We start from the raw sequence: 25,225 nt of genomic DNA on the forward strand, positions 1-25,225 counted from the left end.
CAGAATTTATAGATCTACCACAATTCTTTAATGACCTCACTTTACAATATTTTCAGCCAAGAGTCGTCATTTTTTGGGAAGTTGTAACTGGAAACTGTTGCAGATTTCAGCTTTCAGCAGAATCATTCTGCACTCACACATACATGTTCAACCTTAATGGTATGTGGACATAACGACCTGCAAAAACATTCAGCGTTTAGGAACCAACAACTAGTTTTCTCTATAAATTCTATCTAATCTTTCTATGTTGCGCACCTCACCTGTACCCAGAACAGAGTGCTCCATCCTCTGCTCTCTATGGCAAGGTCCCTCTGTGCAACCACGAACACTCCCATTATGTTACCATTAGTGATGAGCACAAGTGCTCATTACTCAAGTTTGCCTAGGGTGCTCAGGTCTGCACCGAGTATTGCGGGTGCTCGAATTGCATGTTCGAGCCCCCGTGGCCCGCATGTTTCACGGCGGTTAGATAGCCACAAAACGTGTGGATTGCCTGTGCATGTCAGGTATTCCCCGCATGTTTTATGGATGTCTAACAACCTCGAAACATGTGGTCCTGAAGACTCAAACATGTCACTTGAGCACCCATGATAATCAGTGCATGCCGGAGCTCCACATGTAAACTCAAGTAATGATCATGTGTAGTGATGAGCAAGTATAGTCGTTGCTCGGGTTTTCCCGAGTATGCTAGTATGTCCTCTGAGTATTTTGGTGTGCTCGGAGATTTAGTTCTTGTCGACACAGCTGTATGATTTGCGGCTGCTAGACAGCCTGAATACATGTGAGGATTCGTAAACAAACAGGCAGCCCCCACATGTATTCAGGCTGTCCAGCAGCTGCAAATCATACAAAAACTAAATCTCCGAGCATGTCAAAATACTAGGAGGTCACCCGAGCATGCTCGAGAAAATCTGAGAAACGAGTATACTTGTTCATCACTAATCACATGCGCTCATCAATGGTCACCATATCTTGCCATTTAGCCTGGTTCAGGTTGCAAGAATTCAGGTAGCAAGTGTCCTCATCACTACTCTACAACACCTCTGTTTCAGCTCTGCATAAGACTCTGATGCAAACTAAGTTCCCCTATATTGCTGAGTCAATGTCACATTCACTGTTACATCTTTGCATTGGACTCTGCGGCAAACTCAGCACTGCTACATCGCTGAGTCAACACTGCAATACTGCTGTCTCAGCTCTGCAAAGGACTCTGCTGCAAACTCAGCTCTACTATATTACACTGCAATACTGCTGTCTCAGCTCTGCAAAGGACTCTGCTGCAAACTCAGCTCTGCTATATCATTGAGTCAACTAGGGAGGCAGACAGGCAGAGAAGAAGGATAAACTATTAAAAGGCAAACTTTATTGCATAGCAATGCAACAATAATAATACAAAACTGTACGATTCCCGAGTCGTGGGACATGACATTATCCATATCTCTGTCCTTACATCATCTAACTTTCTAACTTTCTAAGGTTAAAGAAAAGCAGCTTGTCAGTAGCCAAGACTCAAGACCTTTCCATTTCATTCCCCATCTCGGTACATCATATTGATCAGATTTTGTGGCATGATTGCATTGAAAGAAAAATGTAAATGCTCTCAGACATGCACCAGATTTGGCAGCAAAAAGACACCTATTAATTTTGTCTGATCGATATTCTTTATACTGTATAATGTCCAGACTCCCCTCTGGTCCTTAGAATCTATCATTATCAGATTTAGCCAAATTGTGCTCTGCATGATGGACACAGGTCTGTGATTTTGCAAAAACTTTCAGGGCAATTTAACAGTTTAGTGCTCCGGTTTCCTCCGCTGCAGCAAAGCTTTGCCTATTTTGTGTTTTTTAGGGTTTGTAAAATGGCAAAAGGAGCACTGGGCATCAAAGCAAAAAGAGGCATAAGTAGCTCAAATGTGGAGACAGATTCTTTATCCTTTAGTTCCCAAGGTTATGGACCTGTACAATAAGGAATGGGCATGGATCACAGGTTATGGGCCTGTACAATAAGGAATGGGCATAGATCACAGGTTATGGGCCTGTACAATAAGGCATGGGCATGGATCACAGGTTATGGGCATGTACAATAAGGAATGGGCATGGATCACAGGTTATGGGCCTGTACAATAAGGAATGGGCATGGATCACAGGTTATGGGCCTGTACAATAAGGAATGGGCATGGATCACAGGTTATGGGCCTGTACAATAAGGAATGGGCATGGATCACAGGTTATGGGCCTGTACAATAAGGAATGGGCATGGATCACAGGTTATGGGCCTGTACAATAAGGAATGGGCATGGATCACAGGTTATGGGCCTGTACAATAAGGAATGGTCATGGATCACAGGTTATGGGCCTGTACAATAAGGAATGGGCATGGATCACAGGTTATGGGCCTGTACAATAAGGAATGGGCATGGATCACAGGTTATGGGCCTGTACAATAAGGAATGGGCATGGATCACAGGTTATGGGCATGTACAATAAGGAATGGGCATGGATCACAGGTTATGGGCCTGTACAATAAGGAATGGGCATGGATCACAGGTTATGGGCCTGTACAATAAGGAATGGTCATGGATCACAGGTTATGGGCCTGTACAATAAGGAATGGGCATGGATCACAGGTTATGGGCATGTACAATAAGGAATGGGCATGGATCACAGGTTATGGGCCTGTACAATAAGGAATGGGCATGGATCACAGGTTATGGGCCTGTACAATAAGGAATGGGCATGGATCACAGGTTATGGGCATGTACAATAAGGAATGGGCATGGATCACAGGTTATGGGCCTGTACAATAAGGAATGGGCATGGATCACAGGTTATGGGCACGTACAATAAGGAATGGGCATGGATCACAGGTTATGGGCCTGTACAATAAGGAATGGGCATGGATCACAGGTTATGGGCATGTACAATAAGGAATGGGCATGGATCACAGGTTATGGGCCTGTACAATAAGGAATGGGCATGGATCACAGGTTATGGGCCTGTACAATAAGGAATGGGCATGGATCACAGGTTATGGGCATGCACAATAAGGAATGCTTATGCGAATTGCTTGCCTGAGGAGGTGGTGATGGCGAACTCAGTCGAGGGGTTCAAGAGAGGCCTGGATGTCTTCCTGGAGCAGAACAATATTGTATCATACAATTATTAGGTTCTGTAGAAGGACGTAGATCTGGGTATTTATTATGATGGAATATAGGCTGAACTGGATGGACAAATGTCTTTTTTCGGCCTTACTAACTATGTTACTATGTTACTATGTTACTATGAATGGGCATGGATCACAGGTTATGGGCCTGTACAATAAGGAATGGGCATGGATCACAGGTTATGGACCTGTACAATAAGGAATGGGCATGGATCACAGGTTATGGGCCTGTACAATAAGGAATGGGCATGGATCACAGGTTATGGGCCTGTACAATAAGAAAAGGGCATGGATCACAGGTTATGGGCATGTACAATAAGGAATGGCAATGGATCACAGGTTATGGGCCTGTACAATAAGGAATGGGCATGGATCACAGGTTATGGGCCTGTACAATAAGGAATGGGCATGGATCACAGGTTATGGGCATGTACAATAAGGAATGGGCATGGATCACAGGTTATGGGCCTGTACAATAAGGAATGGGCATGGATCACAGGTTATGGGCCTGTACAATAAGGAATGGGCATGGATCACAGGTTATGGGCCTGTACAATAAGGAATGGGCATGGATCACAGGTTATGGGCCTGTACAATAAGGAATGGGCATGGATCACAGGTTATTGGCATGTACAATAAGGAATGGGCATGGATCACAGGTTATGGGCCTTTACAATAAGGAATGGGCATGGATCACTGGTTATGGGCCTTTACAATAAGGAATGGGCATGGATCACAGGTTATGGGCCTTTTTAATAAGGAATGGTCATGGATCACAGGTTACGGGCATGTACAATAAGGAATGGGCATGGATCACAGGTTATGGGCATGTACAATAAGGAATGGGCATGGATCACAGGTTATGGGCATGTACAATAAGGAATGGGCATAGATCACAGGTTATGGGCCTGTACAATAAGGAATGGGCATGGATCACAGGTTATGGGCATGTACAATAAGGAATGGGCATGGATCACAGATTATGGGCATGTACAATAAGGAATGGGCATGGATCACAGGTTATGGGCCTGTACAATAAGGAATGGGCATGGATCACAGGTTATGGGCATGTACAATAAGGAATGGTCATGGATCACAGGTTATGGGCATGTACAATAAGGAATGGGCATGGATCACAGGTTATGGGCCTGTACAATAAGGAATGGGCATGGATCACAGGTTATGGGCATGTACAATAAGGAATGGTCATGGATCACAGGTTATGGGCATGTACAATAAGGAATGGGCATGGATCACAGGTTATGGGCATGTACAATAAGGAATGGGCATGGATCACAGGTTATGGGACTACAAATTACCAAAAGTTATTTCACCAACTTTTCACGTCAGAAAGTCTTTACATGCACAGATGACTGGAAACAAAATCACAGATGACTGGAGACCTGACCAAAATCACTAACGACCTACTTACCGCCAAAGCTACTGGACAATACTCTGTACTCCTCCTTCTAGACCTGTCCTCTGCTTTCGACACAGTTGACCACTGCCTCCTACTACAGATCCTCTCCTCCTTTGGCATCAAAGACCTCGCCCTATCCTGGATCGCCTCGTACCTTTCCAACCGCACATTCAGCGTCTCCCACTCCCATACTACCTCCTCATCCCACCCTCTCTCTGTTGGAGTCCCCCAAGGCTCTGTTCTAGGAAACCTACTCTTCTCAATCTATACACTTGGCTTGGGACAACTCATAAAGTCCCATGGATTCCAGTACCACCTCTATGCTGACGACACTCAGATCTACGTCTCTGGCCCAGACGTCACCGCTCTGCTGTCCAGAATCCCAGAGTGCCTATCAGCCATATCCTCCTTCTTCTCCTCTCGCTTCCTCAAACTCAATGTGGACAAATCTGAACTCATCATCTTTCCTCCATCCCACAAATCTTTCTTACTTGACCTATCTATCGCAGTCAATGACATCATGCTTTCCCCTGTACCCGAAGTCCGCTGCCTCGGAGTAACCTTCGACTCTGCCCTGTCCTTCAAACCACACATCCAAGCTCTTTCCACCTCCTGTCGCCTCCAGCTCAAAAATATCTCCAGGATCCGTCCTTTCCTCAACACCCAATCTACTAAAATGCTTGTGCACACCCTCATCATTTCCCGCCTTGACTACTGCAACATCCTTTTCTGTGGCCTCCCTGCTAACACCCTTGCACCTCTCCAGTCCATCATTAACTCTGCTGCCCGACTAATCCATCTCTCTCCTCGCTACTCCTCTGCTTCCCCCCTCTGCAAATCTCTTCACTGGCTCCCATTCCCTCAGCGTATCCAGTTCAAATTACTAATACTGACCTACAAAGCCATCCACAACCTGTCTCCTCCATATATCTCTGAACTAATCTCTCGATATCTTCCCTCACGTGACCTCCGGTCCTCCCAAGACCTCCTTCTCTCCTCCACACTTATTCGCTCCTCATCCAATCGCCTCCAAGACTTCTCCCGAATATCCCCCATCCTCTGGAACTCTCTGCCCCAATACGTCCGACTATCAACCACAGTCGGATCCTTCAGACGGAACCTGAAAACCCACCTCTTCAGGAAAGCCTACAGCCTGCACTGACACCGCTGCTGCCTCATCACCAACGAAGCTACCGCCTCACCAACACCGGAGCTACTGCCTCACCAACACCGGAGCTACCGCCTCACCAACACCGGAGCTACCGCCTCACCAACACCGGAGCTCCTGCAACCCTCAACCTACTGTCTCCTTCCCCATAATCCTGTAGAATGTAAGCCCGCAAGGGCAGGGTCCTCGCCCCTCTGTATTAGTCCGTCATTGTTAGTTTGTTTACTGTATGTGATATCTGTAACTTGTATGTAACCCCTTCTCATGTACAGCACCATTGAATCAATGGTGCTATATAAATAAATAATAATAATAATAATAACAAGATCCAGAAACAATGAAGAAGGAAGATCCAGCCCGGAGATGAGTTCTTCTAAAATTAAATCCACACCGAAGGACGTCGTCAGGAGTTTGGACTCTTGACTGCATATGTGATAGTGAATAAAATTTGGTTTTAATCCTGAAGGAGCTCCTCTTAGTAATGGGCATGAGTTACGGATTTTGGACTTTCAGATTTTTTCGCATTCCATCAGTGAGACTCTTATTTTTGTATTGTTACGGATCTTCACCGTCTCCGGCTTATACGTGATGTAAGAGGATTGAGACATAATGTACGAGTGTTTTCTTGCAGAAATGTTAATAATAAAAATATGCAAATCATATTATTATCGGCTGGATAATATTTTTCAATTAAAATCAAGTTCAATTACAAAATGCCTAATGAGGTGATCGCGGAATAATTTCATCAGATTTACCGAACGTTTATTGGAATATTACTTTCACGACACGATACAAGCACAATTCTGAGAACTGGGAACCAGTTGATTATTTTCCTCATCATACTTTGATCCCTGTGGTCTAAAACATTGACTAAGAGCAATGTGAGCCCCCTGGTAATTTAATATCCATAGTATGATCCATGGGGTTGAGAACAGTCGGAGTGTCTGAGACAGAGAGGATTAATTCTGCGTGACCTTAGCGAGTTGCAAATTACTCACGTCGCTCACCAAAATATCGTGTCACTGAACTGTAATTACAAATTGGACTTTTCGAAAAGAACAAAATGTTTACTTTATCAAAACTATGAATATTTTTTTTTTACTCACAAAACGCCAGTGGTTTAATATAAGGCACATGGCATTACCTGAGCCAATCTTTATTTAGATAGACCTTGCTTTACAAAAAAAAGTCAGTATTCCTCCATAGATGTTATACTTGTTATAGTCACTTTTATCACTGGAAGGGAGCATTACGTGGAAATCATCATCAGTAGAGTTGGTGCAAATCGACTCGCAACACATGGTCCATGTGACACATCATTAAAGGGGCTGTCCATGGCAATTTTATTTGCTTTACAATAGGTTTAAAACTAGCAGGCAGGTAGTTGCTAACAGAATCAACTGGCTGCCTTTTCTATCCGGCGCTGGCTCAGAGCAGTCACCGACCGCTCCTGCTGACGATTTAGCTGTTCTGCATCAACAGAGCAGCTCTTCTTCTTCCGGGCTGCTCTGTCAACGGAGTGTGACACTAACATCATGCTGATTAGCAGCCAGCTCCCCACATTTATTGCTGCCTCCGACAGACATACGCGCAATATCTACACTTGACATTCACTTCACATGAACCCACATCAATGGTATGCTTTGCTGTTCCTGATATATCTCCTTATATGCTAACATTACCAGTATATGAAGTTTAGTTTGTATTTCTCTTTGCACGAACCGCACAAAAGACTGCCACAATTTACACTTTGCAAAAGTTTATATCAGTCAGAGAAGCATCATTTGACCTTGGATGGCCTTTCTCATAATTCATTACAGCTATCAGATCATACAATGTAGCACATTTGCCATTTTAGCCTGTATAAAAGCAGAGGCAGGAAATGCAGCAAACACTTTGAGATGGATATGGAAAGTGAATGGATATGAAAGATCACAACTTAGCAATAGAGATAGGGAGAGAAAGCCATAATAAGCTGTAGAAACTGTAGAAATATTGTCATGGGACTACCGCGACAGAGAGGTTCCAGAGAACCGCAGCGCTCTGGGCCTCGTTCACACACAGTGAACAGAAGCTCTTCACCTGTATTCTGACCTGGCTGCTTTGTGCCAGCAGTGCAGGAGTTAACCTTCTTGCTGAGAGCTGGGTCTCTCTCAGCTGAAGTGGATTTTCTAATCTGATCCTCTATATAGACCCAGTCCTGACTACAGCTATTGTCAGTGATCAGTTCTACTGCCTGGCTTGGAGGTTGATGGAGCGTAGTGTTGGTGTTGGAGGTTTATTTACAGAGATTGGTGTCTGCTGTTTTGGTTGCTTGTTAAACCTGTTTTCCTTCCTAAGTTTATTCCTTCTCTTCCCTTCTCTGTGTTCCTCTGTGGTTGTGTGAGCATTTGGTGAGTTTGAGTCTTTTAGTTACCTTGTCTGTATACCCTGAAGGTTTTTTTATGTTATCTGAGAGCAGCAAGTTTTAGAGACAGAGAGCTTGATTCCAGCTATGTGTCACTTACTGAGCTGCTTGGTGCAGTTTTGGCCAAATCCCTGTTTTCTCTGCTGTAAATGTGGCAGTGGTCAGAATGTTGAGCTCTGCAAAACATCACCTACAACCCTGATTGGCAGCTTCCTGTGTACACTGTACGTTATCAGCAAGCTGCCAATCAGTGGGGTGGGGTTACACAGATTATCTGGACCACTTGGCATGTCACATGTAGTCCTGAAATGATAATCTCCTGCTGTTAAAACACTGATTATATTTAAACTTTAGCAAGTTGCTGAGCAACTGGCATATCGCTCTATGCCACTAAATGATGCTGCTCTCAAATTGAATAGCAAAAACCTGCTGACAGGTTCCCTTTAAAAAAAATAATGTTTTTTCTACACAATTAGAGGGTTTGTAGCATTTTGGATATGCAGAAAATGGATTTCCTGGGAAAATTTGGCTAATCTGGCGAATTGGAAGATTAAAAAATTAACATTTCTACCTTTCACCTTTTAGGGTTTGGTTCTACATTTCCTTTAAATATTAAGACATTTCTCTTATGTACTTGGTGTATATGTTAGTAAATTAGGGATATACTATTGTGACGCCCAAGAGACCGGGATACCAAGCACCGGATCAATGGGGTCTGTCTCTTGAGGGGGATGTCACGGGTGGCTTGACCCGGTGCTGTGGCCTCAGGCAATGCACAGTGTAAGGGGTATCGTGAGGGGACAGGCACTTACTTGATCAGCAGCAGGTTCTCCCAGCGGTGACGATCCCGATCCTGGATAGATGGCTATTGTCCAAATGAAAGACTGAGGCACTGAAATGTTTAACCAGTTTACTTCAACATAAAAGGATTTACAACCAGTCCTGTCACTGGAGTCTGTATGGGAACTCTGAGTTACTTTGACCCTGCCGGGGTCTTCGCCTCTTATTGTACGCAATTTCTGTGTGGCCCTGCTGCTGTATGTGACCTGGCTGCCGGCCCAATCTGTCCCCTCCGGGTCCTGGTTCGACGGGCAACCCGAGTCCTTTTATCGGCTTACCCCCTCCAGGAGTACCGCTGAACTCTGTGTCTGTTGCTGCGTCCGGCCCTAGTGAAGCTGATATCACCTCACGTTTTTCCGGTTGCTGTATTATATATAATGAATACAGCCACGGATCCGGTATCCGTCTTTGCGCCTGTTCTGGGTAGTGATTAATGCTACCCGGTTCTCACAATGTCCTTTTTCTCTATCCCTCTTCTCCTCAGGCCGGTGATTTAGGCCTGGTAACAGTCACAGGGCTGTTAGATATTCAACTGTATGACCTCTCACTATCAGCTCCTTAGCCCAACTGCCATTTCTTCTCTCAGACCAGAATGGATCAAGGGAAGTCTCTGGAGCTCCCCCTTCTGGCCGGAGGAGGTAGTGCAGTCTTGCTATTTTAGTATTTGTATTTACTGTCAGTAACTATTTTTGTGGCAAATACCTCTAGGGGTGCCACATTCCCCCTTAGTTAAGAACAGTACTCCGGGACTGTGGGACGATAACATTTTGAAATAACAATTAATATGTACAGAGTCTTAAAAATGAAAAGTTACAAAAACCACTCAAGGAAACAAAAATAGAGTTCTGTAAAAAGTCACTTCAAATAGCGTCCATTAATACAGTTCTATCCTTGAAGGTACTAGGAAAGGCACTGCACTTTGTGTCCAAGAATTTAGTTCCATTTTTCCAACGGAGTTATCAATATAACGTCTAAAGAAAGTTCAAAAAGAGCAAAAAGCAAAGTTCAAAAAGCAGTCTTTCCGGAGCTTTGATTTAGTGCCTCCGGGCTGATAAAAAGTTCAAGAATATGCAAGAACTTCATACAGACAAGTCTCTGTAGGTACTGGGCTTAAACGTTGCAGAATGATAACAATGACTATAGTTTTATAGTTGGTAATCTGCATACCTGGCCGGTAATTGACCCTGGGTACTACGCTGTGATCTACGTAATAGCGGTGTCTCTTCATGTGGTGTACTACTGTCTACTGCGGATGTAGTATCTGCCCGCTCTGCTAAAGATAATTCCACGACTATGGAGTTGGCAAGTCCACCGTGAATGGGATTACTCTGACCAGGAATCTGTTCTTCCTGGCCTGGAACCTCCTGTAGTACGGGGTCAGCCTCTTCCTGTTTTGGGACTTCTGGTATTGGGTTTGGTGTTGGGTAAAAGGCCACCATGGGAACCACTACTGCACCATGGTATGTTAGTAGGGTTTTGGGAAAGTCTCCTATACATGTGTGATACACTTCCTCTTCTTTTTCCTTTACTGGTTGAACCTGTATGGGTTGAATAACTTCTGGTTCTGGCTGGACAACGTCTGGCTCTTTCAATGCTTCCGGACATAATTTAAGATTGTCTCTTGACACTAGTACAGATGTTAAGCCTCCGTTTTTGCTAATGAGACACATTTTAGGATTATCCACTCTTGTTGGTAAAACTGTGTAGGGTACGGCTTCCCACTGATTGTCCAGTTTATTGGTTCGACGATTTCTCTTGAGCACTTGGTCACCCGGTCTTAATGGGGTCGCTAGAGCATTCTGGTTGAAAGTTCGCTCTTGTCTTTCTCTAGTTTGCTGAAGGCTTCTTTCCACACTCTCTTGCACTTGGCGATACTGCTTTTGCCGTATGATATCCCAATTGGAGTCTTGAACTTCTGCGTCTGGTTTCAGAATTCCCATTTCTAGATCGATTGGTAATTGGCCGGGTCTTGCACGCATAAGGTAAGCTGGGGTGCAGTTGGTGGAGCTCACCGGGACATGATTATACAGATCCACCAAGTCAGGCAATTTCTCTGGCCATTGATTCCTTTCTGTCTCAGGTAAAGTCTTTAGTAGGTCTATTACAATATGGTTCATCTTCTCGCATAAGCCGTTTGTTTGTGGATGATAGGCCGTCGTCCGGATCTTTTTGCAACCATACATATTACAGAATTCTCTGAAGATCTCTGAATCAAAGGCTGTACCTTGGTCGGTGAGAACCTGTTCCGGATATCCATGGGGTCTACAAAAGTACGTTTGGAACGCTTTGGCTGCTGTTTTTGCTGTCAGATCTTTTACGGGTACTACTACCAAGAAGCGTGAATAATGGTCCACGATGGTCAAGGCATAGACATAGCCGGACCGGCTTGGTATTAACTTCACGTGGTCTATGGCTACAAGTTCAAGTGGTTGTTTGGTGATTATGGGCTGCAGTGGTGCTCTTTGGTTCTTTCGATCGTTTCTTCTGAGGTTGCTCGGGCCACAATTTCTGCACCACTGTTCGATTGATTTTCTCATCCCGACCCAATAAAATCTTTCTCTTAGAAGTACTTCTAACTTTTTCCAACCAAAGTGACCAGCACCATTATGGTAAGCTTCGAGGACCATCTTGACATCTTGTTTAGGCACGATAATCTGCCAAACCAATTCATGTGTTTTCGGATTGGTGTACCTTCTACAGAGCTTCTCTTGATACAGGAACATTTTGCCTCTCTCTTTCCAGAGTTGATGCGTCTCTTCTGGGGCATCCTCATCGGGATATGCACTTTGGTCAGTTAACAGTTCCTTCACCAACTTCACAGCCGGATTGCTGTCTTGGGTGTCAGCCCATCTATGGTGTGCTAACGGATTAAAATTCACCTCTTGTTGTTTCTGATAGGTACTTGACTGATGATGTTTTGCCTTGGGATGATGGAAGGCTGGTAGTTCAATTTCTTCAAGCTCCCCCGTTTCTTCTTCTACATCTCTCAAGTGTGGCATCCGGGATAGGGCATCAGCATTTCCATTCTTGCGACCTGCTCGATACTTGATCTTGAAGTTGTAATTAGATAACCGGGCTATCCATCGCTGTTCTAACGCACCTAATTTGGCTGTGTCCAGGTGGGTCAACGGATTGTTGTCAGTATAGACAATAAATTCTGCAGCAGCCAGATAGTGTTTGAAACGTTCAGTCACAGCCCAAACTACTGCCAGTAGTTCCAATTTGAAGGAGCTATAATTTTCTGGATTTCTTTCAGTAGGCCGGAGCTTTCTACTTGCAAAGGCGATGACTTTCTCCCGACCTTCTTGCTTTTGTGACAGCACCGCTCCTAGTCCCACATTACTGGCATCGGTGTAGAGGATGAAAGGTTGATGGTAATCTGGGTATGCCAGAACCTCTTCTCCGGTTAGTGCCTTCTTTAGTTGTTCAAAGGAGTCTTCCCTTTCATCGTTCCACTGGAAAGGAGGGTTTCGGTTTGAAGATTTCTTCGTCTGCCCTACCAAGGCGTCTTGCAAGGGTGCTGCCAACTTGGTAAATCCTTTTATAAATCTGCGATAGTAACCCACCAATCCCAGGAATTGCCTCACTTCTTTTGCGCTGGTAGGTCTCGGCCAATCCCTTATGGCGGTTATTTTCTCGGGATCCGGTGCTACTCCCTCCGAACTCACGATGTGTCCCAGGTACTGTACCTTTGGCTTGAGAAGGTGACATTTGGATGGCTTGATTTTCATGCCATACCTGGATAAGGCTTCGAACACTTCTGCCAAGTCTTTTAAGTGTTGTTCGTAAGTCTTTGAGTAGACGATCACATCATCTAGGTACAGGAGGACGGTCTCGAAGTTCTTGTGTCCGAGGCAGCATTCCATCAGCCGCTGGAAGGTACTGGATGCATTGCAGAGTCCGAATGGCATGCGATTAAATTCACTTAGACCCATTGGTGTGGTGAATGCCGTCTTTTCCTTATCTCTCTCAGCCACAGGGACTTGCCAATACCCGCTTGTTAAGTCTAAGGTGGAAAAATAATTAGCAGATTTCAAAGCAGTCAAGGACTCTTCTATCCTAGGCAAGGGGTAGGCGTCTTTATGGGTGATGTTATTAATCTGCCGGTAGTCTACGCACATTCTCATGGTTCCGTCTTTTTTTTTGACAATCACTAGAGGGGCCGCCCAGGGGCTACAGCTGTCTCTTATTACCCCGGCCTGTTTCATCTCCCTCAGCATATCTTTTGCACATTGATAGTGAGCGGGCGGTATGGGTCTATATCTTTCTTTTATTGGGGGATGGTCACCGGTGGGGATTGCGTGTTCTACCCCTTCTATCCGTCCGAAGTCCAATGGGTGTTTACTGAAGACTTGTTCATATTCCATCACTAGCCTATACACCCCTTGTTTTTGATGGGTAGGTGTTGAATTTATGCCCACGTGTAGCTGTTGGCACCAATCCTCCATTTCTCCATCTGAGCCATTGCCTTCCACCTGACAGGTTGGTTCTAAGGGCTCAATGGTTGTGATGGCATTGTCGTCAACAGTATATAGCTTTGCCATTGTAGCATACCTTGGCAAAGTGACCTCTTCCTCTCCACAGTTCAAAAGTCGTACCGGCACTCGTCCCCGGTGTACCTCGACTATCCCTCGTGCTGTGAGTATAGTGGGCCTGCTGTCGGTGTACACTGGTTCTATTAAGGCTTGATAATCTCGTCCCTTAGTACCAATGGCTGCTCTACACCATACCAGCATTTCTGTTTTTGGTGGGATTACAATAGACGTTGGATCACTTACCCTCACACTGCCGATTTCTCCACCTGCAACTTCTACCTGTTGCCTTAACATCAATACTTTTATTTCCCTCCGGAGATCTCTCTGCTGGCAGGATTGGGCAGTTTCAGCAATTTGCTGTAAGACAGAAATGACTTCGGAAAAGCAGTTCTCTAACACATTCATTCCTATCAATACAGTTGGTTCACAGTTCCGCCGGTCAACATCAACAACAATTATACCCTGTTTCTTCAATTCTACTTTACCAATCTTTATGGTCATCTCCCTGAATCCTAGTTTCGGTACCAACTTACCATTACTGGCCCATATATCTAGTTCAACATCAGAGGGCCCTTTATCAATATCTGCATCAGCCCAGTACCTCTTATAAAGGATATACGGTATAGATGAAATCTGGGAACCTGTGTCCAGCAAAGCGTTGAGGGGCATTCCGTCCAGCACGATAGGGATAATGGGTCGTCCTCCGATGTACCTGTCGTGCCAGGGTGTTGGGCCTTAAAAGTTCATTCCTGCGAAGCGGCCCGCATTCCCAGGGGATTCCCGTTTAAATCACAATCTCGTGCAAAGTGGCCTGGCTGCTGGCAACGGCGGCAAATGGGCTGTCCATCCGGTTGGTAGCGGTCGCGGGGTCGTCCTCTCCATGTCGGGTATCTCCGGGGTCTCATCCATGGAACACCTTCTCTACGGTTTGACAACTCCATCTTGGGTCCTCTCATCTCCTGCATGGTTTTAGCCATTGAAGCAACAACATCAGTTAAAGAGTCAAGCTTTTGTTGAAGAGCCTCATTAGTACTGGGCCCCAGGGGCTTAGCAATGGCCCCGGACATAGCTGATGTCACTGGTACTCCATGTTGTTGAGGAGCCTCTGCCATGAGTTGCGCAGGATCCTGATCCCGAGGTGCCTCTGCCAGCTGGAGACGTATAGCGCTCTCCTTTAATTGGGCAAATGTCAATTCAGGGTTCTTAAAAACAAGCATGCTCACATGCCCCCGGTGAGAAGGGGTGTAGAGTCCCTCAATAAATTGATCTCTTAGCAGTTTATCCGCTCCGGTGTTAAAAATGGGTTCAGCCAGTGTAAGTGATTTAAGGGCTTCCTGCAGGTTTAAGGCAAAGTCTCTCACGCCCTCATTAACTTTTTGTTTGCAATTAAAGAATCGTACTTTAGCTTTGCTGCTGGCAGTGGTTTCAAATGTAGCTTTTAATCCAGCAAATATGCGTTCAACAGTGCCTTTTAGATCAGCTGCCCATGCTGTGACTTCTCGCTTAGCATGGCAACTTAACTGCATCATTAGGAGACTAACACGCTGAACTTCACCCACGGGGAACATGTCAAAATGGGCCAGCATCTTTTCTCTGAAATCGTCAAGGGTATTAGGCTCACCTTCATACATTGAAAGCCATGGGCCACCCGGGGTATATGGCGTCAGCACCGGCATGATGGGCGCCACTCCTTGCACCGCTGCGCTACCAGACGCTCTATCGACACTCTGTCTTTCAGCTGCATTAGCGCCGCCGGGTGCTGCGGCGTCTCCGTGCTGCGACATACTGTGCCCCCTTAGTTAATCCATTGGGATAGTGTAGATTCGTTCTGCTGTGCAGCAGGATTGGTTTTCCCCTTGCTCTGACGTCAGAGCGCTCAGCTTGGTGCCGCCCACAATGACACGCCCCCTGCTGCTCCCGCCCGCCGCGCGCTCTGTAATGGCGGATTCTGAAGTTTTTCAGTTAGACTGGGGCTCAGGTAATGGCGTAGCTCAATTAACAGTCTCTCGCCTAACGGTTATGAGGTGATTACCTCAGGGGATGGCGGCCATCTTTACTCCATTATAACCAATGGGGAAAAGTCACTTTCAATAGTTTTTAATGGGAAATGGAATTTTCTTTAATAAAGTCAATTTTCACGATTTTTCATCCAAGTTTTCAAAGTTTTGGGCTCCAATCACGGCACACAATACCCGGTATAGGGGCTGGCTCGATCCTGTTCGTGACGCCAATTGTGACGCCCAAGAGACCGGGATACCCAGCACCGGACCAATGGGGTCTGTCTCTTGAGGGGGATGTCACGGGTGGCTTGACCCGGTGCTGTGGCCTCAGGCAATGCACAGTGTAAGGGGTATCGTGAGGGGACAGGCACTTACTTGATCAGCAGCAGGTTCTCCCAGCGGTGACTGTTATGGCCGGCAATCAGGCAACACAGCGTGCAGTAATCAGCGCACATACAGAGATCTGGCAATAACCCAAAACAATAGGACGAGCTCTGAGACGTGGAATCTCTGTAGACTGCAGTACCTGATCTATCCTCACACAACTGGAAGCAGCAGTGGATTGAGCCTATCCACTACCTATGCAACTCGGCACTGCCTGAGGAGCTGACTAGCCTGAAGATAGAAATACAAGCCTGACTTACCTCAGAGAAATACCCCAAAGGAATAGGCAGCCCCCACATATAATGACTGTTAGCAAGATGAAAAGACAAACGTAGGAATGAAATAGATTCAGCAAAGTGAGGCCCGATATTCTAGACAGAGCGAGGATAGCAAAGAGAACTATGCAGTCTACAAAAAACCCTAAAACGAAAACCACGCAAAGGGGCAAAAAGACCCACCGTGCCGAACTAACAGCACGGCGGTGCACCCCTTTGCTTCTCAGAGCTTCCAGCAAAAGATAATAACAAGCTGGACAGAAAAAACAGAAAACAAACTAGAAGCACTTATCTAGCAGAGCAGCAGGCCCAAGGAAAGATGCAGTAGCTCAGATCCAACACTGGAACATTGACAAGGAGCAAGGAAGACAGACTCAGGTGGAGCTAAATAGCAAGGCAGCCAACGAGCTCACCAAAACACCTGAGGGAGGAAGCCCAGAGACTGCAATACCACTTGTGACCACAGAAGTGAACTCAGCCACAGAATTCACAACAGTACCCCCCCCTTGAGGAGGGGTCACCGAACCCTCACCAGAACCCCCAGGCCGACCAGGATGAGCCACATGAAAGGCACGAACAAGATCTGGGGCATGGACATCAGAGGCAAAAACCCAGGAATTATCTTCCTGAGCATAACCCTTCCATTTGACCAGATACTGGAGTTTCCGTCTAGAGACACGAGAATCCAAAATCTTCTCCACAATATACTCCAATTCCCCCTCCACCAAAACAGGGGCAGGAGGCTCCACAGATGGAACCATAGGTGCCACGTATCTCCTCAACAACGACCTATGGAATACATTATGTATGGAAAAGGAGTCTGGGAGGGTCAGACGAAAAGACACCGGATTGAGAATCTCAGAAATCCTATACGGACCAATAAAACGAGGTTTAAATTTAGGAGAGGAAACCTTCATAGGTATATGACGAGAAGATAACCAAACCAGATCCCCAACACGAAGTCGGGGTCCCACACGGCGTCTGCGATTAGCGAAAAGCTGAGCCTTCTCCTGGGACAAGGTCAAATTGTCCACTACCTGAGTCCAGATCTGCTGCAACCTGTCCACCACATTATCCACACCAGGACAGTCCGAAGACTCAACCTGTCCTGAAGAGAAACGAGGATGGAACCCAGAATTGCAGAAAAATGGAGAGACCAAGGTAGCCGAGCTGGCCCGATTATTAAGGGCGAACTCAGCCAACGGCAAAAATGACACCCAATCATCCTGGTCAGCGGAAACAAAACATCTCAGATATGTTTCCAAGGTCTGATTGGTTCGTTCGGTCTGGCCATTAGTCTGAGGATGGAAGGCCGAGGAAAAAGATAGGTCAATGCCCATCCTACCACAAAAGGCTCGCCAGAACCTCGAGACAAACTGGGAACCTCTGTCAGAAACAATATTCTCAGGAATGCCATGTAAACGAACCACATGCTGGAAGAACAAAGGCACCAAATCAGAGGAGGAAGGCAATTTAACCAAGGGCACCAGATGGACCATTTTAGAAAAGCGATCACAGACCACCCAAATGACAGACATCTTTTGAGAAACGGGAAGGTCAGAAATGAAATCCATCGAAATATGTGTCCAAGGCCTCTTCGGGACCGGCAAGGGCAAAAGCAACCCACTGGCACGTGAACAGCAGGGCTTAGCCCTAGCACAAATTCCACAGGACTGCACAAAAGCACGCACATCCCGTGACAGAGATGGCCACCAGAAGGATCTAGCAACCAACTCCCTGGTACCAAAGATTCCTGGATGACCGGCCAGCACCGAACAATGAAGTTCAGAGATAACTTTACTAGTCCACCTATCAGGGACGAACAGTTTCTCGGCCGGACAACGATCAGGTTTATTAGCCTGAAATTTCTGCAACACTCTCCGCAAATCAGGGGAGATGGCAGACACAATGACTCCTTCCTTGAGGATACTCGCCGGCTCAGATAACCCCGGAGAGTCGGGCACAAAACTCCTAGACAGAGCATCCGCCTTCACATTTTTAGAGCCCGGAAGGTATGAAATCACAAAATCAAAACGAGCAAAAAACAACGACCAACGGGCCTGTCTAGGATTCAAGCGCTTGGCAGACTCAAGATAAGTAAGGTTCTTATGATCAGTCAAAACCACCACGCGATGCTTAGCACCCTCAAGCCAATGACGCCACTCCTCGAATGCCCACTTCATGGCCAGCAACTCTCGGTTGCCCACATCATAATTACGCTCAGCAGCAGAAAATTTCCTGGAAAAGAAAGCACATGGTTTGAACACTGAGCAACCAGAACCTCTCTGTGACAAAACCGCCCCTGCACCAATCTCAGAAGCATCAACCTCGACCTGGAACGGAAGAGAAACATCTGGTTGACACAACACAGGGGCACAGCAAAAACGACGCTTCAACTCCTGAAAAGCTTCCACGGCAGCAGAAGACCAATTAACCAAATCAGCACCCTTCTTGGTCAAATCGGTCAATGGTCTGGCAATGCTAGAAAAATTACAGATGAAGCGACGATAAAAATTAGCAAAGCCCAGGAATTTCTGCAAACTTTTTAGAGATGTCGGCTGAGTCCAATCCTGGATGGCCTGAACCTTAACCGGATCCATCTCGATAGTAGAAGGGGAAAAGATGAACCCCAAAAATGAAACTTTCTGCACACCGAAGAGACACTTTGATCCCTTCACGAACAAGGAATTAGCACGCAGTACCTGGAAAACCATTCTGACTTGCTTCACATGAGACTCCCAATCATCTGAGAAGATCAAAATGTCATCCAAGTAAACAATCAAGAATTTATCCAGATACTCACGGAAAATGTCATGCATAAAAGACTGAAAAACAGATGGAGCATTGGCAAGTCCGAACGGCATCACCAGATACTCAAAATGACCCTCGGGCGTATTAAATGCCGTTTTCCATTCATCTCCCTGCCTGATTCTCACCAGATTATACGCACCACGAAGATCAATCTTAGTAAACCAACTAGCCCCCTTAATCCGAGCAAACAAGTCAGAAATCAATGGCAAGGGATACTGAAACTTAACAGTGATCTTATTAAGAAGGCGGTAATCAATACACGGTCTTAGCGAACCATCCTTCTTAGCTACAAAAAAGAACCCTGCTCCCAATGGTGACGACGATGGGCGAATATGTCCCTTCTCCAGGGACTCCTTCACATAACTGCGCATAGCGGTGTGTTCAGGTACGGACAAATTAAATAAACGACCCTTAGGGAATTTACTACCAGGAATCAAATCGATAGCACAATCACAATTCCTATGCGGAGGTAGGGCATCAGACTTGGACTCTTCAAATACATCCTGAAAGTCCGACAAGAACTCTGGGATGTCAGAAGGAATGGATGACGAAATAGACAAAAATGGAACATCACCATGTACTCCCTGACAACCCCAGCTGGTTACCGACATAGAGTTCCAATCCAATACTGGATTATGGGTTTGTAGCCATGGCAACCCCAACACGACCACATCATGCAAATTATGCAGTACCAAAAAGCGAATAACTTCCTGATGTGCAGGAGCCATGCACATGGTCAGCTGGGCCCAGTACTGAGGCTTATTCTTGGCCAGAGGTGTAGCATCAATTCCTCTCAACGGAATAGGACACCGCAAAGGCTCCAAGAAAAATCCACAACGTTTAGCATAATCCAAATCCATCAGATTCAGGGCAGCGCCTGAATCCACAAACGCCATGACAGAATATGATGACAAAGAGCACATTAAGGTAATGGACAAAAGGAATTTGGACTGTACAGTACCAATAACGGCAGAGCTATCGAACTGCCTAGTGCGTTTAGGACAATTAGAAATAGCATGAGTAGAATCACCACAATAGAAACACAGTCTGTTCAGACGTCTGTGTTCTTGCCGTTCTACTTTAGTCATAGTCCTGTCGCACTGCATAGGCTCAGGTTTACTCTCAGACAATACCGCCAGATGGTGCACAGATTTACGCTCGCGCAAGCGACGACCGATCTGAATGGCCAAGGACATAGACTCATTCAAACCAGCAGGCATAGGAAATCCCACCATTACATCCTTAAGAGCTTCAGAGAGACCCTTTCTGAACAAAGCCGCTAGTGCAGATTCATTCCACAGAGTGAGTACTGACCATTTTCTAAATTTCTGACAATATACTTCTACATCATCCTGACCCTGGCATAAAGCCAGCAGATTTTTCTCAGCTTGATCCACTGAATTAGGCTCATCGTAAAGCAATCCCAGCGCCTGGAAAAATGCATCAACATTACTCAATGCAGAATCTCCTGGTGCAAGAGAAAACGCCCAGTCCTGTGGGTCGCCGCGCAAAAAAGAAATAATAATCAAAACCTGTTGAATAGGATTACCAGAAGAATGAGGTTTCAAGGCCAAAAATAGCTTACAATTATTTCTGAAGCTCAGGAACTTAGTTCTGTCACCAAAAAACAAATCAGGAATCGGAATTCTTGGTTCTAGCATCGATTTCTGATCAATAGTATCTTGAATCTTTTGTACATTTACAACGAGATTATCCATTGAGGAGCACAGAGCCTGAATATCCATGTCCACAGCTGTGTCCTGAAGCACTCTAATGTCTAGGGGAAAAAAAAGACTGAAGACAGAGCTAAGAAAAAAAAATGATGTCAGGATTTCTTTTTTCCCTCTATTGGAAATCATTGAATGGCTCCTTGTACTGTTATGGCCGGCAATCAGGCAACACAGCGTGCAGTAATCAGCGCACATACAGAGATCTGGCAATAACCCAAAACAATAGGACGAGCTCTGAGACGTGGAATCTCTGTAGACTGCAGTACCTGATCTATCCTCACACAACTGGAAGCAGCAGTGGATTGAGCCTATCCACTACCTATGCAACTCGGCACTGCCTGAGGAGCTGACTAGCCTGAAGATAGAAATACAAGCCTGACTTACCTCAGAGAAATACCCCAAAGGAATAGGCAGCCCCCACATATAATGACTGTTAGCAAGATGAAAAGACAAACGTAGGAATGAAATAGATTCAGCAAAGTGAGGCCCGATATTCTAGACAGAGCGAGGATAGCAAAGAGAACTATGCAGTCTACAAAAAACCCTAAAACGAAAACCACGCAAAGGGGCAAAAAGACCCACCGTGCCGAACTAACAGCACGGCGGTGCACCCCTTTGCTTCTCAGAGCTTCCAGCAAAAGATAATAACAAGCTGGACAGAAAAAACAGAAAACAAACTAGAAGCACTTATCTAGCAGAGCAGCAGGCCCAAGGAAAGATGCAGTAACTCAGATCCAACACTGGAACATTGACAAGGAGCAAGGAAGACAGACTCAGGTGGAGCTAAATAGCAAGGCAGCCAACGAGCTCACCAAAACACCTGAGGGAGGAAGCCCAGAGACTGCAATACCACTTGTGACCACAGAAGTGAACTCAGCCACAGAATTCACAACAGGTGACGATCCCGATCCTGGATAGATGGCTATTGTCCAAATGAAAGACTGAGGCACTGAAATGTTTAACCAGTTTACTTTAACATAAAAGGATTTACAACCAGTCCTGTCACCGGAGTCTGTATGGGAACTCTGAGTTACTTTGACCCTGCCGGGGTCTTCGCCTCTTATTGTACGCAATTTCTGTGTGGCCCTGCTGCTGTATGTGAACTGGCTGCCGGCCCAATCTGTCCCCTCCGGCTCCTGATTCGACGGGCAACCCGAGTCCTTTTATCGGCTTACCCCCTCCAGGAGTACCGCTGAACTCTGTGTCTGTTGCTGCGTCCGACCCTAGTGAAGCTGATATCACCTCACGTTTTTCCGGTTGCTGTATTATATATAATGAATACAGCCACGGATCCGGTATCCGTCTTTGCGCCTGTTCTGGGTAGTGATTAATGCTACCCGGTTCTCACAATGTCCTTTTTCTCTATCCCTCTTCTCCTCAGGCCGGTGATTTAGGCCTGGTAACAGTCACAGGGCTGTTAGATATTCAACTGTTTGACCTCTCACTTTCAGCTTCTTGGCCCAACTGCCATTTCTTCTCTCAGACCAAAATGGATCAAGGGGAGTCTCTGGAGCTCCCCCTTCTGGCCGGAGGAGGTAGTGCAGTTTTGCTATTTTAGTATTTGTATTTACTGTCAGTAACTATTTTTGTGGCAAATACCTCTAGGGGTGCCACACTATCATCATGCCTTCTGGTCTTTTACAATAGGGGAGGGGTACACGCCAGTTTGACTGATTGTATAAGATAATGGATAGTTGTATGCCTGCTTCACTATTGGCCTAGATCAGTGGGGGATTTAATTTCTGTAAGTGAGGAACAATCAGTGTAATGTATAAGAACCAGATGGGTGGCAGATATACATGTTTAAAGAGGTTTTTTTTTCAGAAATGACACAAATCACGTATCCACAGAAGAGATTATAAACGTCTGATTGCTGGGGATCCAGCTTCTGAGACTGTTCACTGATTCTGGGAATCCCCTGGGTGAAATAAGTGAGCTCTGTAACTCCTATGGACAGTTAATGGACAGTCAATGAAGCAGTGGTCACACATGCTCATTAATTCATTATTCATACAGGGTATTCATGATCATGAGGGGGCAGAGGACAAAACCTGAGAGAACATAAATGTATGTGATCAAAAAACCAAGGAAAGGCCAGCTGAACTGAATATAAAATCCAAATTGCACGGAAGCATTGTAGTACGGCAAGTCCTAGGCGTAAAAGAAGTAGAGATTCCAGCAAGGTAGACTCTTAAAATGGTAATTTATGATAGAAAAAGCCATAAAAAATCCAAAATCAGCACCAACAAAAAAGCAGACGTGTTTCAGACACAGTCCTTCCTCAGTACAATGAGTAAGGACTGTGTCTGAAACTCGTTTGCTTTTTTATTGGTGCTGAATTTTTTTCTGGCATTTTGCAACATCAATAAAATACCATTTTAAGGTTCTACTTTGCTGGAATCTCTACTTCTTTAACATAAATGTAGCTCCCATTCTATGGATATGTAACATATGTTGCGTTTGGGACAAATTCTTTAAGTCTTAGATAAATACCAAACTCTTAAACTACACTCTTTACAAAACAGTGAGAGAAGTCCCAGCAAAGTTCAGGGTAAGTCTAGATGTAGAGGACTTTTGAGTAGCTGCACTGTTTCTCTATGATCAGGCAGAATAGTTCATGCCTTGAATGGTAACAACCTCTTGAAAAAAACTCTTTTCCTTTGTATTTTGTAATCCAAAAAGTAGAATGAATCCATGGGGTCCATTGTAAGACTCATTCACATGTCCCCAGACAGAGGCATTGCATGCACTGGTAAATATGAGAATTTATTAATAAAGTTTAGATTTATCGAAAGGAATCATTGCCAACAGCTTAAAGAAAGGACAGATCCTGACAGTGGGAATTATTCTGATGAGCTGAAGATATTAAAGCTTTGCAAAACCTGCTGCCTGGTACAAGCTGTGCAGAGAGTGAGTCGCACCTGGATCTGTCACTCACGCCGAGAAACTATTGTGGCGCTGTGATTTCTACATACAATTATTGATTTGATTACAAAGCTACATGTTGTAGAGAAAACACTGCAGTTCAAAAAGAAAAATAAAATACATTATGCCAACATTATTCATAAAAACAAGTCTAAAATAATACTTGGAAATTAGATAGATATGATGTGTTCTAAATTCAAAATTTGTTTATGATCTTCCATCATATTTAAGAGAACCTGCCAAGACGAGTTAACCCATCGGTCTAGTGGCATGGCTATATAAATTGCAAAACAACAGGAAAATTAATACACGTCACATATTACCGGTAATTCAGTGTTAAATCTCTGAGAAATTGAGCTTTGTAGCCAAATACCGTGTAGCTTACAAGTACTCTTAGTTCACCGACACACAGACAATGCATGCACTTCTTCGCTCATCTAGATTTGGCTTTAAAGCCATATCAGACTTAGGCTATGTGCACACGTTCAGGAATTCATGCAGAAAATTCCTGAGAATTCCGGACATTTTCTGCATGAAATCCGCAAGAAAACCGTGTGCGTTTTTGCCACGATTTTGCCGCGGTTTTGACGCGTTTTTGCCGCGGTTTTTTCCGGACACTTCCCAATGCATTTTGGAGTGGGAAATCCGCAAAAAAAACGCAAAAAGATAGAGCATGTCCGGATTTTGTGCCTGATGCGTTTTTTTTGCGGAAAAAAACGCATCATGTGCACAAAACATGCGGAATTCATTCTAAATGATGGGATGCTTATTGTATGCGTTTTTTTGCGGTTTTATAGCGTTTTTATCGGGAAAAACCGCGAAAAAACCGCGAAAAAAACGTAACGTGTGAACACAGCCTAATACAAAACACATGTCATTTTTACTAGGACCTATTCAGCAATAACACTGGTTTGATTAATAAGATTACCCTGACTGGTTCCTTTTGAACCTATTATATATGCCCTCCATACTGGGTTCCTTCCAGGTATACATGTCCCCCATCCTGGTATATATGTCCCCCATCCTGGTATACAAGCTCCCCCATCCTGGGGGACATATATATCAGGAAGGGGCCCAGGATGGGGGAGCTTGTATACCAGTATGACGGACATTTATGCAAGGATGGGGACATATATACTAGGATGGGGGACATATGTCCCTCATCCTGGTATATATGTCCTTCATCTTGTGCATTTTCCTGGTATATGTGTCCCACCTCCTAGATTCCTTCCTTGTATATATGTCTGTTCTTTAACACAAAATAAAAAAAATCCATTCTACTCACTTTCCTCCACTCCCACGTTTTGCAGGATCCTCTTCTGTAACAGACACAGAGGCCAGCACAATATCGGTGTTCATGCTTTGATCTACATATAACATCAATGCCATGCGTTGCTTGCCGACATCAGCTGCCAGCCTCGGATTAGTCAGCAGCATGTATTGCAGTGCAGGGACCTGGCAGGTCTCTGCGCCGTGATACATTTTAGCTGAATGTGCATGTGAGGAACCACAGCCAGATGAAATAGCCTCTTGCGTTGGCTAAACCACCCCTACGCGGGCCTGTTCAC

Source organism: Ranitomeya imitator, chromosome 7 (assembly GCF_032444005.1).
Source record: "Ranitomeya imitator isolate aRanImi1 chromosome 7, aRanImi1.pri, whole genome shotgun sequence".
NCBI lineage: Eukaryota > Metazoa > Chordata > Amphibia > Anura > Dendrobatidae > Ranitomeya > Ranitomeya imitator.